Here is an 18,516-nt window from a genome sequence, read left to right as displayed (position 1 = left end):
CTGTGATTTTATATATATATATATATATATATATATATATATATATATATATATATGCATAAATATTATATATTTTATATATATGCATAAATTCCATTCATGAGGTCTGTATCCTCATGACCTAAGTACCTCTGAAAGCCTTCCACTTCCTAAGAGTATCACATTGTGGGTTAGGATTTCAATATATGAATTTTGAGGAGACAAATACTCATTTTATAGCATCTTCTTTCCTTTATGAAGTTCTAATCCTTTTCTTTTCTCATTCTGCTTGAAGAGATTCCTTTAGCCATTCTTTAAGGATAGGTCTGCTAGTGAGAAATTCTCATAGTTTATATTTCACCTGGAAATGTATTTATTTCTCATTTATTCTTAAACAATGATTTACCAGATCCAGAACTCGTAGTTGACAGTTATTTTCTTTCAGCACTTGAAAAATATTGTGCCTCTTCCTTCTGATCTCTGCGTTTTCATCTGTTGTTTAACTTGATGTTCTCTTATAATAATGCATCATTTCTCTCTGGTTGCTTTTAAGGTTTTTCTTTGTCTTTGGTTTTCAGGAGTTTTTGCATGGGTTTCTTTGGATCTGTCCTACTTGGGATTCCATCATCTTCTTAAATCTAGAGGTTTTAAATCAAATTTGGGAAGGTATTTTGGCAAATTTAGGAAGTTTCACCTATTATTTCTTCACATATATTTTTCAGCTCCACATTCTTTCTCCTTTTCCTCAATAACCCCAAAGATACAAGTGTTTTTTATTGTCCTATAGGTCCCTGAGTCCCTGCTCATTTTTTTTCAGTCACTTTTCTTTTTTGTTCAGATTGAGCAAATTCTATTGATCTGTCTTCAAATTTTCTGATTCTATATTATGTCATCTCCACTCTACTCTTGAGCCTATCTGTTGAATTTTTTATTTCAGTTACTGTATTTTTTAATTCTATAATTTTCATTTTTTAAAATAAGTTTTATTGATTTGCTGAAGTTTTATATAATTTAATTTGTTCAAGAGAATTCATAATTACCTATTGAAGCAATTTTATGACAGCTGCTTTAAGATCTTTGTCAGGCAGTTACAATATCTGATTCATCTCAGTGTTGGTGCCAGTTCATTGTCTTTTCTTATTCAAGCTGAGATTTTCCTGGTTCTTGATTCTGTTTCAATCATCTTTATTTTAGCAGGAAAACTCCCTTTTTAGGTTGAGTGTGTAGGTTCTGGCCTACTTTAATAGGCTTGGGTTCCAATGACAATTTAGTTTTTTAAGTTCCTGCAATGTTATTCTGCTTTGCTTTGTTCTCCTGGCTCCCTTGAGCCTCTGCTGGGTCCTTCCTGGTGCTGCCCAGGAATGGGGAGTAGAATTTGAGAACAGGAGTGGGTAAAAGTGCTTTCCTGGCCATCTGGTGTTGCTAAGTTGAATCTAGGGTTGCTGGACTTGGAGGACAGAGAATATTTCTCCTGGCCCTTTCTTTTGCCACCTGGTACAGGTGAGCTTCTCACTCTATCTCTGTTGGTGCTCCTGGGGAAGAAAAGTGCCTGCCTAGGCCACCTGTAGCTGGGTGAAAAGCCAAGAGCTACGAGGTCTGGTGGTTCCCTGCCACTGAGTGGGGGATCAGGAGGCCCTGGGCCTGGTTAACCTTCCGCTACTGAGTGGAGGGCTGGGAGTGCCAGACCCGGGTTGCCTTTTGGGCAGAGGGCTGGGAGATGCTGGGTCTGCTGGTGTAGCCTGGTGTGGGGTGTGGATGGGGGATGATTCCCCTCTCCGAGTTTCTTTGTTGCTGATGCTGTGGGTAGATTAGGATGGTTGTTTTCTGGAGCTGGTGCTGATGCTGAAGGTAGATCAGGCTGCCAGTCTCACTGGGAATGGGTCTCCTTTCTAAATCCCTGGTGATAACTCTGGCCAGAGTGGGCCTTTTCTGTTTCTTTATTAATTTTTCTCTTTTTATTTTGGTCCATGCCTGTTGGGAGTTCTGGGTTGCAGGCTCTCTGGTACCCAGTCTGGGATACGTGGGAGATAAAATGAAAACCCAGGGAATTTGCTGTTGTTTCATTCTTCAAATCCTGAGATCCCTAGGCAGTCCAGTTTCTCTCTTCACCTTTTATCATCATCTGTTGAATTATTTCCAGGGTATTTAGTTGTATTTAGAGGGGAGGAGTAGAAAAACTGAGTCTATGACAGCTTGCTACCCTCAAGTCCTTTTTTTAGCCTCTGCTAATGTCATGCCTGCTAATATCCCAGTGGCCAAAGCAAGTGACACAGGTAAGCCTCATGTCCAAGCAGGAACAACTCAGCCAAGCCATGGCGGGGGGCGGGGTGGGTACTGCACAGTTACATGGCAAAGGGTGTGGAGGTCGGTGGGGGTGAGAAATCAGGGACATCTTTGTAAACTACCACAGTGTTATAGTCCTGGTAAAGTCCTCTTTTCTTTCTTAGAGTCCATCTCTCTTGCTTATAAGCAAAGAACCTGGATAGCATATTTTTGTATCCCATGGTTAGGTAAAAAGATAATTCGTTTGCGGGTTGTAAGTCTCATGGAGGTTAAGATCATGTTCCCCAGTTAGTTACTGTAGCCCTAGTGTTTAGGGGAGGCAATTCAGCAAAATGTGTTGGATTGAATAGCATTGGGTTGCAACCTCCATCTTCTCTTTTCGGATACATAGTCAACTTGATGTAGCTTCAGTTTTCTTCACAGTAGGTCTCTTGTTGGGGTTTCTTAGGCCCAGACTTGAAGCCAAATATCCCATCTAGCTCTACTTCTGTGACCTGGCAGTGATTGTGATCCAGATTTAAGTTTTCATTTTTACTATGTAATGTGGTTGAGTGAGATGCAAGTAACCCTTGGACTTTGTTAGGATGACCACCACAGACCCCGAACCCTCATGTGGAGGAGTCTAGTAAACTGGACTGGTACATGTGGAGTTGCCTAGTTCTCTTTGTTCATTTGGACCTGGACCATAGAAGATTCTGAGACTTTATCATATTTAATCTCCCCAGTACTGGAGACTTGGATTTTACAACTCTTTAATCAGCTGCATAGAAGGAAGAAAGAAGAGAGGTAGGGATGGTGGTGGACTGCTGTAGTCTCAGCTACTTGGGAGGCTGAGGAAGGAGGATTGCTTGAATCTGGACAACACAGTGAGACCCCTGTCTCTTAAAAAGAAAGAAGGCAGAAGAGAGAATTGAGGCACAGCCTCCTAATACACAATGACCAAGTGGCTGCAACTGTGGAAAGGGAATGTAGTGGGAGGATATTTTGCCATGTGTTAGTTTCTTACTTTATTGTTTTATTCTTTTTTTTTTTTTTTTTTTTTTTTGAGACAGAGTCTCATTCTGTTGCCCAGGCTGAAGTGCAGTGGTATGATCTCAGCTCACTGCAGCCTCTGCCTCCTGGGTTCACACCATTCTCCTGCCTCAGCCTCCCAAGTAGCTGGGACTATAGGCACCTACTACCATGCCCAGCTAATTTTTTGTTTTGTTTTTTTTTTGAGATGGTCTCACTCTGTCACCCAGGCTGGAGTGCAGTGGCACGATCTCGGCTCACTACAACCTCTGCCTCCCGAGTTCACGCCATTTTCCTGTCTCAGCCTCCCGAGTAGCTGGGACTATAGGCTCCTGCCACCATGCCCGGCTAACTTTTTGTATTTTTAGTAGGGACAGGGTTTCACCGTGTTAACCAGGATGGTCTCGATCTTCTGACCTCATGATCTGCCCGCCTCGGCCTCCCAAAGTGCTGGGATTACAGGTGTGAGCCACCATGCCCAGCCTATTCTGTGTATTTTTTAACTTTCATAGTAATAAGGATGATATTGTTATGAGTAGTAATAATAGCAACTAACACTTGTTTATTTATTCATGTAACAAATATGTGTATGAACTTATTAGAGTCTAGCAACCAGCCTAAGGGGTAGGAGGTGTTATGCCTATTTCCACTTTAAAGATGAGGAAACAGGCACAGAACATTTATGTAACTTGAATACAGTCTCATAGCTAGTAAGGAGTGGAACCTAGAAAAATGCTGTAGTTCCCTGCTCTTCTATAGAACCCCAGTCTTGGCCGGGTGCAGTGGCTCACGCCTATAATCCCAGCACTTTGGGAGGCTGAGGTGGGTGGATCATGAGGTCAGGAGTTGGAGACCAGCGTGACCAACATGGTGAAAGCGCATCTCCACTAAAAATAAAAAAAATTAACTGGGCATAGTGGCGCGTGCCTATAATCCCAGCTACTCAGGAGTCCAAGGTAGGAGAATTGCTTGAACCCGGGAGGCAGAGGTTGCAGTGAGCCAAGATAGCGCCACTGCACTCCAGCCTGGGAGATAGAGTGAGACTCCGTCTCAAAAATAAATAAATAAATAAGACCCGTGTCTTTAGAGAGAAGGATGCAATAGATAACTGAATTCTCAAAGAAATCACTGCTCCTTTAGGCACTTGGGATGTATGCTAGCTGTAGTCAGCATTTTATCTTCTTCAGCAGTTTAGTCAAATCAGACTATGGCCTCTGATTCATCTGCTACATCTGAATGCCAATTCAGAGCTGCATATTAATTTCCTCATAATTTTTGCTTTTGCCATCTACTCTCAGAGCACAGCCTGTCCCCTATAAGTCACTGTCAGCCACCTGTCCTTTCAATCAGACCCACACTCAGTCCTAATGGGGAAGTGGAGGAAGTCGTGGAGCAGCTGCAACATAATTGCTGGGAGTGCTGGGGGGAATTAATTGAGAATCAAATATTTGCCTACTCCAGAGTGATTTATCACAATTAAAAGGAATAATTATTTGCCCTTTGGGTCAAGTCGTGGATTTTGAGGGGTTGACGACTGGAACGTGTAAATAAATCAAGCTAGGGAGGAATCTTCCTGGAATTTGGTTTGAGGCAGCAGAACTTTCAGATTGGGGTGCCCAGAGGAGTTAGTGCTAAAGATGGTGTTTGGGGCTGGGTGCGATGGCTTGCGCCTGTAATCCCAGAACTTTGGGAGGCTGAGGCGGGTGGATCACGAGGTCAGGAGATCGACACCATTCTGTCTAACATGGTGAAACCCCGTCTCTACTAAAAATACAAAAATTAGCCAGGTGTGGTGGTGGGCGCCTATAGTCCCAGCTACTTGGGAGGCTGAGGCAGAAGAATGGCGTGAACCTGGGAGGTGGAGGTTGTAGTGAGCTGAGGTCGCACCACTGCACTCCAGTCTGGGTGACAGAGCAAGACTCCATTTCAAAAAAAACAGATGGTGTTTGGGAACACATTAGGGGAGCCCAAATTATCTTTGACATTCCCTTAAGAAGGCACTGCTTTTTGGAAGTTAACGTTCTGTTTCTTAGTGAGTCTAACACAGTTAACTTCTCATGAATTAGAACTCATTGCAGTTTCTTCAGCTGAGCAGCAGGTAGGTGTGAGTTGGTATGGAGCTTAGAGCGGCAGTGGGGACAGCTGAATCATATTTCCAATCTCGTGCCGTCTCCGGGACACGTGCTTATCAAGTGAATGGATGGCACAATCATTTGCACTATTTGAATTATTTCCTTTTTCACCCTCCCCTACTTATTTTTTTGGTCAGTGCATGTAACTGAATTTGCAAAAGTCAAACCCACTGTGATACAGCTGCTCTCTAGTGAGATACCAAGAAACCGCCATGACTTTTCGAAGTTAAAAAGCACTTTTGTGGCAGGTCTGGAAAATGTGTCCGATAAACCATGATGACAACTGAAATTGATTAACTTTCACTAATAATTCAAATCAGGCCCAGGGCTGGATCATATGATCAAAGCAGATTCTAGGAGTTAAAATGTAACATTGTGTTGGTGGCATAGATATTTATCTTTGGCGAGGCTCTTACAGATCAAGTCTTAGGAACATTGTTTTTAAGTTAGGAGAAATTGTCTTTAAGCTTTTTCGGTGAGAAGGGGGTTTTCCTGATGTTTGTAAAGGGTCTGCAAATGACCTATGTAGAGGTGAGAACTTGCAGCTCCAGGATATTATAGGCTTTGGAAAGTGAAGAGGGTTTATTTGATTCCAAAGAAAGTGGGTTGTGTACACAACAGTCTGCATGTCTGACTACAGGCTAGCCTGGGCTGTAATAGAGTCTTCCAATTAACTAGACACAAACAGCTCTCACCTGCCTTCTGGCTTCCAAGGCCTTTGCCATCCCCTAAGCCCACGACCCTGTGCTTCTCCTCAGGGAACAACTTGAGGGCCGTTTGCATTCAGATAGGAGAAAGGGAACTGCTGGGAGCTGCCCTGGGATGCCCCAACCCACAGAGGTCCACTGCTCTGTCATTTTCTTCCCGACTTGTTCCGCTTTCTGCTTTAATGACAAATGCTACCTTTTGGGCTAGCTCATTCCTAATGCCGCCTGTAATTGAGACTCAAATAGTAAAATACACATAACCGGCCGTTTTACCAAGTCATCATTTATGAATATAGTTCGATTAATTTGTTTAGTCAGATGTAGAGGCGCAATAAAAAGTGATTGACTAAAAACAATTAAAACAGTAAAAGTAAATTGTTTGTGTCCATTAAAACCTGCTGAGGCCATCAGTTGAAAATTGTGGGCCTCAATGTGAAAATTAAACCTATCGATTTTCCCCCATATGTTTGTGAATATCAGAGTTCTAATTTGTTTTGTTTTGTTTTTTACTGGCTGAAAGCCCCTGAGGTCAAAGTGAAGGTAGGGCTTCAATAAGCTCTTTTGGTGGAGTTAATAAAGATTTGGAAAGACAAATAAAAGAAATGGCCTCGATGTTTTAAGGGAGAATTATGTGTCTGATCTGTATCCATGTCACTGCTACATGCTAATACTTTGTAATTTATTGCATTTTGAGGATGAAAATGGAAACTCAACTGCAGAATATATGATATTCAGAGGGTTGAATTTTTAGGGCTTTGCCTTAATTTATGTGAGTGAGGTAGGTTTTTTTTTTATTATTGTCATTTTATTTTTTTATAGGCTACACTAAATCTTGTATTCCACGAACTATTATTTTTTAGTGTTCAATTAAAATACCAACATAAAAAGAATTTTACGTGGACAGATCTTGACTCACAATAAGAAAACTTGGGGAGAAAAGTCTCTGGATCAGATGAGGAAGTTTTCAATCAAGAGACAGGATTGAATTAAGCCCCAGAAGGCTGTAAAAATCGTGTAACATGTTTGAAGTTTCCTGTATAAGGCTCTTATGGTATTAAGTTGAGCATGAGTTAATATTAAGTTCATGTCATTAATAAATCATATTGAGAATGCAAACTGTTATACTTGGTAATTAAGTGAATGATCAATAAACAAGCCAGACTTCCTTTTAATCTTTAAATAGAAGTCAGGCATGAGTTTTTGAAGAAGGGTTTAAAAGTTATACACTCAGCAGTTTCAATATGGCATTGAAAAAGCTATTACAATTGTGGCATTATCTGCATTTGACTGTCACACCCTGATTTTTAAGGGAAAAGCAATTCCAAGGGAAGTTCAAACACATAGCACTTTATTTCCTTTTTGGGGAGTTTTTGGTTCATTCACCATCCCCATGAGGTTTCAAAAGGGGATCTATACCACTGTCAACCTAAATAACAGACAGAGAGAGGCTCTCTAAAAGAAAAGATGTGTATCTGGGAATAGAGCATTGCAATGAGAATGCTGTGCCTAGTAAAACAATATGGGCATTCAGAGAGGTAAAGGAAGACAAAGGTCTTTAAAGGAAAAAATGAGGAGGATTACATCAGTGCTTTGAAATAATTATCCTTGCCTTCAGTGATCAATAGCAAGGGTGACACCAATCCAAGGGTGAACAGGCAGATGTACTCGCAAAATATTTTTTGTGTAAGGTTGTCATGGCCTTTGTGCAAGGTTGTGGTTTTTGCAGAGTCTTTTTCGTTATCAGGCCTACAAGCGTGAAAACTCTCTCTCCATAACCTGCCCTGGATCTGTTTGTCAGTTTTCTTAACCTTAGTAATCTCACTTTGATTCTGGCAACTTACGCGCTACTCATTGAGTTCACACTGTAGCTTCTGAATGCTTCTGAGAGCAGTGACTCTCAGTTGTTAGTGAAGTGAGTGGGAGAATGGCTTATTTTACAGGTGGATTCCTAGGCCTCCGGATACTCTGAAGAAGGCACTTCCTATTCCTTGCAGGCATAGGGATGTGCTTTTGAGAAAAGTGCTCCAGGTGGTTCTGCATGGGAAGCTATAGGACCACACATGGAGAAACTGCTCCAAAGCCATGACACTTAAACCTCTAGGGGTCAGAAAGCCTTTTGAGAATCTGCTCAAAACTATACTTTTTTTTTTTTTTAAATAGAGGTGGGTAAGCAGTTTCACCTGGAAGAGGAATTAAGCAGAGACACACCCAGGAGTTTTTTGTTTGGTTCCCATGCGAGGCCTCCTTGTGGGACCTCGAGCGTTCTCTCAGTTTGTTCATTCTGCTGGAGGGCTTTGGGACTTACTTGGTGGCTGCCGGCTAGCGTCTGGATGTAAATGGTGCCAAGTGGGTGGCTTGCTGTGTTCCAATCAGATCATTTTCTTACTATGCAGATTACTTATTTGGCCATAATTTTGGCATTATTTAGGAAAACTAAATCCTGTGCACTTTAAGCTGGTGAATGGTGAACAGGGTTTGAAGTGTGGTTGGGATGGAAGTGTTTAACCCTTGTGCCCAGTGGGGAGATCACACCCTGTGAACCAACCCAGCTCTTTGGAACCAATAGAAGAGACAAGTGGGAGTGTTGGTCTGACCCTGCGGAGTCACAGGGCCCCACGGGACTAAGAACAGGCAGATGCGAAAGGTCAACTGCAAACTTGGCAAGTTTAATGCAATCCTTTTTTGAAAACAAAAGTAAGAGTGAGTTTAATGATTTAGATCAGCAATTCGATCTCACGGTTCAAAACTCTAAAAGTATAAAAGACAGTATGGTGAAAAGCCCTCTCTCATCCCAGGGTTCTAGTTTGTTGTATAACTTAGAAGGAATTTTATGCAAATGACAGCAGATAGAGGTATGTATATAGAATTTTTTTTAACACAAATGGTAGCACACTACATACACTGAGTTTTAATCTTTTTAAATAGATGTTAGTATTCCTTTCTGGGGCAGAATTTAGGAAGGGAATGTGATAATGCCTGTGTCAATTTTATTGCTTTTTCCCTCATACTAAACACAGCATAATCCCAAACAGATGTGTACAAACATCAGCTCCTTCCATGAGATTTGGAGCTGCTTTGGAGCCATGCTCTGGGGTTAGGCTGGAGACATGGGATTGTGTAATGTGCCTTTTTTTTTTTTTTTTTTTTTGAGACAGAGTCTCACTCTGTCACCCAAGCTGGAGTGCAGTGGCACCATGTCAGCTCACTGCAACCTCTGTCTCCCGGATTCAAGCAATTATCCTGCCTCAGCCTCCCGAGTAACTGGGATTACAGGCACCCACCACGACGCGCAGCTAATTTTTGTATTTTTAGTAGAGACAGGGTTTTACCATGTTGGCCAGGCTGGTGTCAAACTCCTGACCTCAGGTGATCTGCCCGCCTCGGCCTCCAAAAGTGGTGGCATGAGCCACCACTCCTGGCCAACGTGCTACATTTTGAGTATCTACCAAAGACTCAGTGGTGGAGGGGGATAGGCTCATGAAGAGCACCAAATCTCCTCAAACTGATGCTTCTGCTTTCCTTTTCCCAAGGCCAGCCCCCGGGGCAGAGGTGGTTTTCTGCATGGCTAACAGCATCCTTCTGTGGGCACCGGATAGAAATTCAGGGCTCGTGTCTATGGGCATGCCACTTTCTTTTTCTCATATGGAAGATACAGTTTTTGTGGTTCACAAACCTGATCATCACCAGAACCGCATGGGGTCTTCTAAAAACCATGAAGTCTAGGGTCATACTCCTGGAAGTTCTGCAGTCATCCTGGCAATGGGGTCCAGGAAGACACATTATTAACAAGTCATCCAGGCGATTCTGGTGCAGGTGCACCATGTCCCAGAGGCTGGCAAGAACCAGAGGCTTTCTGAAGTCTTGGCCAACTCTAAATAGAAGTTTCATCAATCTCTATAAGAACCTGTCTCACCTGGACCACTAGGAATTAATGTCAATTTGACTATTTACCTTCAGGTGGAATCTACAATGGAATAAGTGTTGTCATTTGTCTTAGACTAAACAGAACTCCCCAATGCATGAACCACAGGACCCAAAACATTCCCACCAATTAACTGCACCAGCTGTGGTTCAGACACCCTCCTGTTCTCATTAGGAATAGGTCTATTCCAAGTAAGCCACTTATAAACACCCCATCACCATCTGGGAATCACATGTTCCTGGCCCCTTGCTATACAACTTAACGTGTGTGTGTGTGTGTGTGTGTACGTGTGTGTGTGTGTAATCTGTTTAGGAGCAGACAAGGTTTACTACTCACCCAGCTTCACCTTGGTAGTTCTGAGGTGTCTCCCTCAACCGACTGTGAGCGCACTTCTAACGTAGCACCATTTCCCCTTGATTTCATACTGTAATTAATAAACTGTGCAGAGTTTATTATAGTGTGTTTTGGGACTCTCTGCCTCAGAATCACTTGGGGTGCTGATTCACCCATACAGGTTCCTGGGCCTTGCCACAGCCCATTGATCAGTGAATTCAAATGCTAACACCTTCTCCACAGTGACCATCACCATGCTTACACCAACATGTTGCTAATATCCCACACGTGTGTTTGGTCTGTTTTACTGTGTTAAGCCAATGAATGCAAGCTAGGTAGAAACTTAGCTTAATGGTCATTTTAATCAAGGGCTCCTTCCAAATCAGATCAATAGCCTTTGCCTAACCGTAGAACTTGTTTCTGCTTGTACCTATTTTGTCTGGTAGATCTCTAGCACGATATTTCTCAAACTTCACTGTGCTTGTGAATCACCTGGAGAATCTTGTTAAAAGTCAGATTCCGACTCAGTAGGTCTGGGGTGGGGCCTGAGACTCTGCATTTGTAACAGGCTTCTATGTCATGCTGGTGCTACCAGTCTGGGGACCACACTTTGAGTAGCTCTGTGTCAGGTAGATTTCTGTCTCTGACTAGAGGACCCTTCCTATGGCCTGTTTCATGCAGCTGCCTCCCCGTGGTGGAGTATCCTTTTGCCCACTCAGGATCCCTCTGCTTTTATTCTTTTTGTAGATGAAAGGGGAAAAAACAGCCTGAGACCCCTGGGAGGGAGACCCAGCTCTGTCCTCATCCCTCTGAACCTGCGGTGGAGGAAGGCGACATCACAAGCCAAAGGGTCTATTGATCTGGTGCAAGGGAGATTGTATTGAATCGGAAACAGCAGGCTCCCTGCATTTCAGGGGGAGCCTCAGGAGAGCTGAGACCTTCTTTGCTTTAGTTTATTTTGTAATTAAGGGGAAAGGAACCCAAGCTAAAATGTTGCTTGAGGGCCTGGGCTTTTAAATTTATGTCACTGAGCAGCCTATGAATCAAGCCACCCACTGTGAAGCTGTCAGTTCTGATATCGTTTCTCTCTGTCTGTGGCTTTATGCAAATGCTTTCCCTTCTCCAAGTATTAGGCTTAATGGGAATGGCAGACCGCATCCGTGTCCTAAGCCGGGGTGTGTGTCATTGTCTGTGTGCTTGTATCTGATTATGGAGCTCCTCCTGCTTGTCTCAGCTTGCAGAATGGAGGTGACATCTGTTATCTCAGAGGCCTGTTTGAGGGGAAAGGATTTGGAAGTTCTTGTAAGTGTGAAGACTGTTGGTGGAAGAAAAAAATACGTACACTTTATTGCATGGGAACCCAGTTTGAGAAGTCTTTCCAGATGAACTTGGTTGGTGACTCTGGGTCTAGTGAAGCCCCTTGATCATCCAGGGTTTAGTGTAAATACGTTGCCTTGGGGGATCCATCTCAGAACACTCCAGAGGAATGAATCTAGGACCCTAGCCTGTGCCCGTATGGCCCCTGGACTATCCTTTGTGTAGCATGCTTGTTGTGTAATGTGGGTGTTACTGAAGCTCTGGGAGGTGCAGGCCTTGTTTTGTTCCTGGTGGTGCGCAGTGCCAGGCATGTACCTGGTACATCATGAGCTCTCGATACGAGCTTGGATGGGTGAGCATGCTGCAGGCAAACAAGTGCTTCTTATGGAATCTAATGGGCATTGTTCCAAATACAGTGGAAGATGAAACTTAATAAAACACAAACTTTTGATTTCACTTAGAAAGAACTTTTTGCTCTAAACAGCAGAACTAGCTATTAGGAACAGAATGATGATTATATACAGTAATATCAATCCTGTTGATGGATGGTGTCAAGCTTTGTAGCCATATTGTCCTCAGAGCTACTAACAAGTTAATCATACGCCTGTCACAGAGATACCAGTTATTACTCTAGTATCTTTATCCCTTAAAAATAGAATTTCCAGTTTTTGGTTGGACATATGGCCACCTAGAATAAAGACTGTATTTCTCAGTCTTCCTTGCAGCTAAGCATGGTCACATAAAGGATATAAATGTGTGATTTCCAGGAACTGTCATTTTATTGTCTTCCTACTTCCTGCTGATGGATTATGGATATGACGCCTGGAGTTCAGCAGCCGTCTTGCGCTGTGAGGATGGTAGATGACAAGATCAATGGATTATGTGTACTTTTCTGAAGCTGCGCTACCAGCCCTGCCCTGTCCACCTCTAGGCTTCATTTATGTGAGTTAAGCTACTGTTATTTTGGATTTGATATCACTCTCAGCTGAACAGAATCCTACCTAAGACAAGGATAGAAGAATTATAATTCTTACAAAGGGCTTCTTAAAGGTCGTGCTTGGAGTAAATTCTATAATTCAAGGTATTGGTAAGGGTGTGTTTGTGATAAGATTTTGGGTAAAGCAATCTAGTGTGAGCATTAAGAGTGTGGGCTTGGAAGCAGATTGGCTTTCAGTTGTTGTAGGTCCTTGGAGAAGCTCCTTAAGCTCTTTAAACTTTAGTCTTCCTGTCTATGAAATGGGAGCTATAATATAGTTCCTAGTACCTGCTGCTTCTCTTCTCAGTACATGGAGTTATTGAAATTCCACAGAGCTAATACTCTAAGGGCCTTAGAGTATACAGATGCCTTCTCTAAGTCAGGTTCCTGTACAAAGAAATTTCACTTCAGCAAAATTTCTTGGGCAGTTATTTTTTTTCTTAAGACAGTCTCACATCATCGCCCAAGCTGGAGTACAGTGGGGCAATCTCCGCTCTCTGCAACTTCCGTCTCCCTGGTTCAAGCAATTCTTCTACCTCAGCCTCCCGAGCAGCTGGGCTTATATGCGCCCACTACCACACCCAGCTAATTTTTGTATTTTAAGTAAAGACAGGGTTTCACCATGTTGGCCAGGCTGGTCTCCAACTCCTGACCTCAAATGATCCATCTACCTTGGCCTCCCAAAGTGCTGGGATTACAGGCGTGAACCACTGCGCCCAGCCCTTGTGCGGTTTTTCCTTTCTTTTTAGAAATCAACGAAATCAAGTAACCCTAGATATATAACTAGTTTCATATATATATATATATGTATAATCGGTCCTTTTTTGTGGTTTTAAAGTTCAAGTATAGTTTGTTTTTACCACTTTAAAGACAATTAATTCATTTGACCTTGTTAATTTGGCATCTTCCCAAGTACGAGGCATTTTGCTAAGTCCTAGCAACAACAGCAACAAAATAGTCAAGACATAATTGCGCCATTACAGAATTTACAGCAATTGTGTGCAGGCCTTTCTGTTTACAGAGCAATTTTCTGAAGATAATATGTTCTGTGGGGATAGAACGTTTTGGAGATTCAGATGCTGTAATTATATTTTTCAGTCCCATCTATGTAAGTATATGTAAACGGATTCCAAGGAAGCCAGGGGCATCAGATGTGCATTGCAGATGTCAGTTTCCTGCCCTATGGAGATCTGACTAAACTTGACTGAAACTCTTCATTTCTTAGCCTTCTGAAAGTGCAGAGATGTGTTCCCTCTTCCCCGGAGTTCTAAAACTTCCTGAGCCTTCTGTTTGTGTTACATCCCTCCTGTGTTTCTGTTTTCCAAGTGTGCTGCTATGGTTTATATAGGAATTTATTTAGTGCTTTCCAAAGAGACTAAGGGATTTGAGGGCAGGGACTACAGCTACTTCTTCGTGTTTCTTTTTTTTTAGACAGAGTCTCGCTCTGTCGCCAGGCTGGAGTGCAGTGGTGCAATCTCAACTCACTGCAACCTCTGTCTCCCGGGTTCAAGTGATTCTTCTGCCTCAGCCTCCCTAGTAGCTGGGACTACAGGCGTGCACCATCAGGCCCAGCTAATTTTTGTGTTTTCAGTAGAGACGGGGTTTCACCACGTTGGCTAGGATGTTCTTGATCTCTTGACCTCGTGATCCGCCTGCCTTGACCTCCCAAAGTGCTGGGATTATAGGCGTGAGCCACCGCTCCTGGCCTGACTATGGCTACTTCTAAGATTTGCTCATGGTTCTTAGGTCAGTGTTTTATTCACAGGCCCTCTGAAGCTTGACCGATTCATAGTTGGCAGTAGGATATTCAGAACACATGATTTCCATCCCTGCTATTGAGGTAAGACCTGCAAATGGTGTGCTTCAAAGTCGGTAAACCACACAAAGGATCCCGAGTTCTCTCCAGAAACCCAAGTGGGTTGGAGCTCCCATGGCAGAGAACTTGCCTTCTCTTTTAAGGTCAGAACTTTATTTGCTTCATCTTCCTTTTCCTTCTCGGGTTTATTGTACCTAATAAAATGGAGTGGTTATTTTACTATTTAATAATTTCTAAGATCAAAGGAAGTTAAGTAGTCATTTCTGCTCTTATTAATTAGTCTTTTCTTTTCAAATTAGTTTTCCTTGATGTTCTCAACAGATAAATGTAAAGTCATTTATTCCTCTCCATGGAGGCCATTTAAAGTCTTAGTGGATTTAGCTTTTGATTTATTCTTGAGTTTTAAATAAGGGGAAGAAAAGAGAATGTAAGTTAGAACAGATAAGTTTAAAAGATATATAAGCTGCTTTTCTCCTTGGACTCTCATCTTTTTTTCTTTTTGTATTTTTAGTAGAGATGGGGTTTCACCATGCTGGCCAGGATGGTCTTGATCTCCTGACCTCGTAATCTGCCCGCCTCGGCCTCCCAAAGTGCTGGGATTACAGGCATGAGCCACCGCGCCCAGCCTTATCTTTTTCTAAATTTTATTTTGAGATGAAGTCTCTTAGTCACCCAGGCTGGAATGAAACGGTGCAATCTTGGTTCACTGCAACTTCCACCTCCCAGGTTCAAGCGATTTACCTGCCTCAGCCTCCTGAGTAGCTGGGACTACAGACACGTGCCACCACGCCTGGCTCATTTTTGTATTTTTAGTAGAGACGGAGTTTCGCATGTTGGCCACACCAATCTTGAACTACTGACCTCAAATGATCCGCCTGCCTCTGCCTCTCAAAGTGCTGGGATTATAGGCATGAGCCACCACGCCTGGCCGGACTCTAAAATTTCTGAACCAAGCATACCATGCAAATACTTAAAACTCATGCGTTACCTGCATTTTACCTCTATGTATTTTCTGTAGTTTGTAGCTGAGTTGGGGGTGAGAGGAGAGCATTGTACCTAGGGAGTGAAATAATAAAATCTAATGATTTTCTAATATTGGTGACAAATGTTCTGGTAATGTTTTATTTTAATAAATAGTACTTTATTCCAATTTTTTTTTTCTTTTTAGCAGTCTTAAAATTTGGAATCTTACGTGTTTCCCTTATCAAGGAGGCACCGACTTCCTTGGAAACAAAAATCTCTGTGGAATTTCATTTAAGTGTCAGACTTCTGAGCAGGAACTGAGACATTCAGCAATTCCTGTTCTGGTGGGAATCATGGAATGGCACCATCATTGCAAATAAATCAGGCAGCTGTGTTTCTAAATATGATTACGGGCAGTGCCATGCTGGGCACACTCATTAAAGCAAGAGCAAATGTTATCTCTGGTTTAGGAAGAGGATTGTGTTGCGTTGCTTCTTATAAACCAGGCTGTCCGGCGAGCCCATCTATCAGAGGGAAGCTGGTTTGCATGGTTTTTAAATCCTATTAAGTTACCTGCCAATTAGAAATGAAAAGATCTGGAACTACCTTGAAAATGAAGGTAGGGTGAAAAAGTTGACACACTGTGTTACATGAAAGTCTTCTTTGGCTGTCTGGAGTTAGGTGTTTCTATAGTTAACACTTGAAAAAACTGAGAATATTCAGTGATATCAACATGCAAATATTTGTAGGAAAACAGCAACAGACCATATCTTAAGCACTTCAAAGGATGTTTGGCGGGCATGATCTTCCCAGAAGCTAAAGGCTTAGAGCCAACCTGGGCAAAACCTCCCAGTTTGAGACACAAACTTCTCTTGGAAAATGCTCACAGCAACAAATATGTCCAGATCCTTATTTTCCCTTTGATTTTTTTTTTTAAACTGCAGTGTTGACTAATGACAAACATATTGGTGTTTGGCTTGTGAGGTGTGGTGCTTTACTGCTTTCTTGGTGAAGGCTGGACCACGGTGGCAAACAAAATCTAATTAGTCCGTTTGAAGTACACCCCACTTCTTCTGTTTCCAAGTCCCTCTCTTTTGTTGTCTAACATTAAGTGTGTGGTCTTCTGGCGTGTGAAAGTTTATTCGTTATTTTTATCCATTTAAAAGTACATTGCATGCTACACATATGGAAATATTTAGGAGGAGGTACACTCATGCCTGCAACTTTGAAATACGTAGAAAAATAAGATGGATCGAGGAACAGAGAGTTGGATAATCATGTCATAAAGCAAGGATAGTAAAGTATTAACTGTAGAATTGATATAGTGGGCATATAGATGTTCACTGTCAAATTGGACTTTTATGTATGTATGAAAATTTTTATAACTAGATATTGGGAGAGAAAAAGGTCAAGTTTCTGTCATATAGGAGTCTCACTTATAAAAAACCCAAGCTCTAGGAAAGAAATCACTCTTAGACCCACAAAAGTCCTGATTTACAGGCAAACTCAGGAACTCTGAAGTTTGGGAAATTCTCAGTCAACATGAATTCGTTGTCTTTCTTTTTTTTTTAAATGTATATATTTATAGGCTGGGCATGGTGGCTCACGCCTGTAATCCCAGATCTTTGGGAGGCTGAGGCGGGTGGATCACTCACGGTCAGGAGTTCATGACCAGTCTGACCAACATGGTGAAACCCTGTCTCTACTAAAAATACAAAAAATTAGCTGAGTGTGGTGGTGCACACCTATAATCTCAGCTACTTGGGAGACTGAGGCAGGAGAATCACTTGAATCTGGGAAGTGGAAATTGCAGTAAGTCGAGGTTGTGCCACTGCACTCCAGCCTCGGTGACAGAGCAAGACTCCATCTCAAAATAAATAAATAAAATGTATATATTTATAAATTCACTTACTATAAAAAACCAATGTTATCTAAAAATGTAAGAATTACAGTCACGTATAACTTAAAAAGTGAAACTCCCCCAGTGTCTCTTTCTTCCCATTATTTCTTTTTTCCTCCATGTAACCACTATCTCTCCAGACTTGAAAAGTCTACATGAGCCAATATAGCACTTTGCCATTCGTTAGGATTATGCTATGCATGTACTGACAATTTGTTTTTATCATGCAAGACACTGGAGACATCTTTCTATGGCACTACATGTGGATGTACCATCTTTTTCTTTTCTTTTTTGAGACAGGGTCTTACTCTGTCATCAAAGCTGGGGTGCAATTGCTCGATCATAGCTCACTATGACCTCAATCTCCTGGGCTCAAGCAATCCTCTGCCTTGGCCTCCCAAGGTGCTAGGATTGCAGGCATGAGCCACCGCACCTGGCCCCATCTATTTCTTTAGAATTCTCCATAGTACTCTAGTTGTATAAATATGGGGAAAGTTGTGTAATCAATCTTTCATTGACAGATGTACAGTCCAGCAGCATATAACAATGTTTTGATCAAGGAGGGACTGCTTATGCCACTGTGGTCCTATGAGATTATAATACTGTATTTTTATACCTTTTCTATGTTTAGATACACAAATACTTACTCTTGTGTTACAGTTGCCTACATATTCAGTACAGATTTATAGCTTAGAAGCAACAGGCTGTAAACTTGTAGCCTATTGTACAGGTGAACAGTAAGTAATACCATCTAGGTTTATGTAAGTACAGGCTATGATGTTCACACAATGGTGAAATTGTCTAACAATGCATTTCTTGGAACACATTTCCATCATCTTTGTCATTAAACAACGTGTGGCCATATTCACCTCCTAGGTCACCATAGCAAAATACCACAGACTTGGGTGGTTTAAATAACAGTTATTAATTTTTTCACAGTTCGAGAGGCTGGAAGTCCATGATCAAGGTGCCAGCAAATTCAATTTCTGGTGAGAGCTCTCCTTCTGGCTTGTAGATAAGCCACGTCTCCCTGTGTCCTCAAATGGCCTTTTGTCTGTGCTTGCATGTAGAGATCTCTGGTGTCTCTTTCTCTTCAAATACCACTTATACAGGATTGAGGCTCCACCCTTAATTATTAAGTCATTAAAAAAATGACTCAGGGAGTTTTTCTTATATC

This window comes from Rhinopithecus bieti, unplaced genomic scaffold (assembly GCF_001698545.2).
Source record: "Rhinopithecus bieti isolate Rb0 unplaced genomic scaffold, ASM169854v2 scaffold_21542, whole genome shotgun sequence".
NCBI classification, from domain to species: Eukaryota; Metazoa; Chordata; class Mammalia; order Primates; family Cercopithecidae; genus Rhinopithecus; species Rhinopithecus bieti.
The sequence above is the reverse complement of the archived record's forward strand: the minus strand, read 5'-3'. Positions refer to the sequence as shown.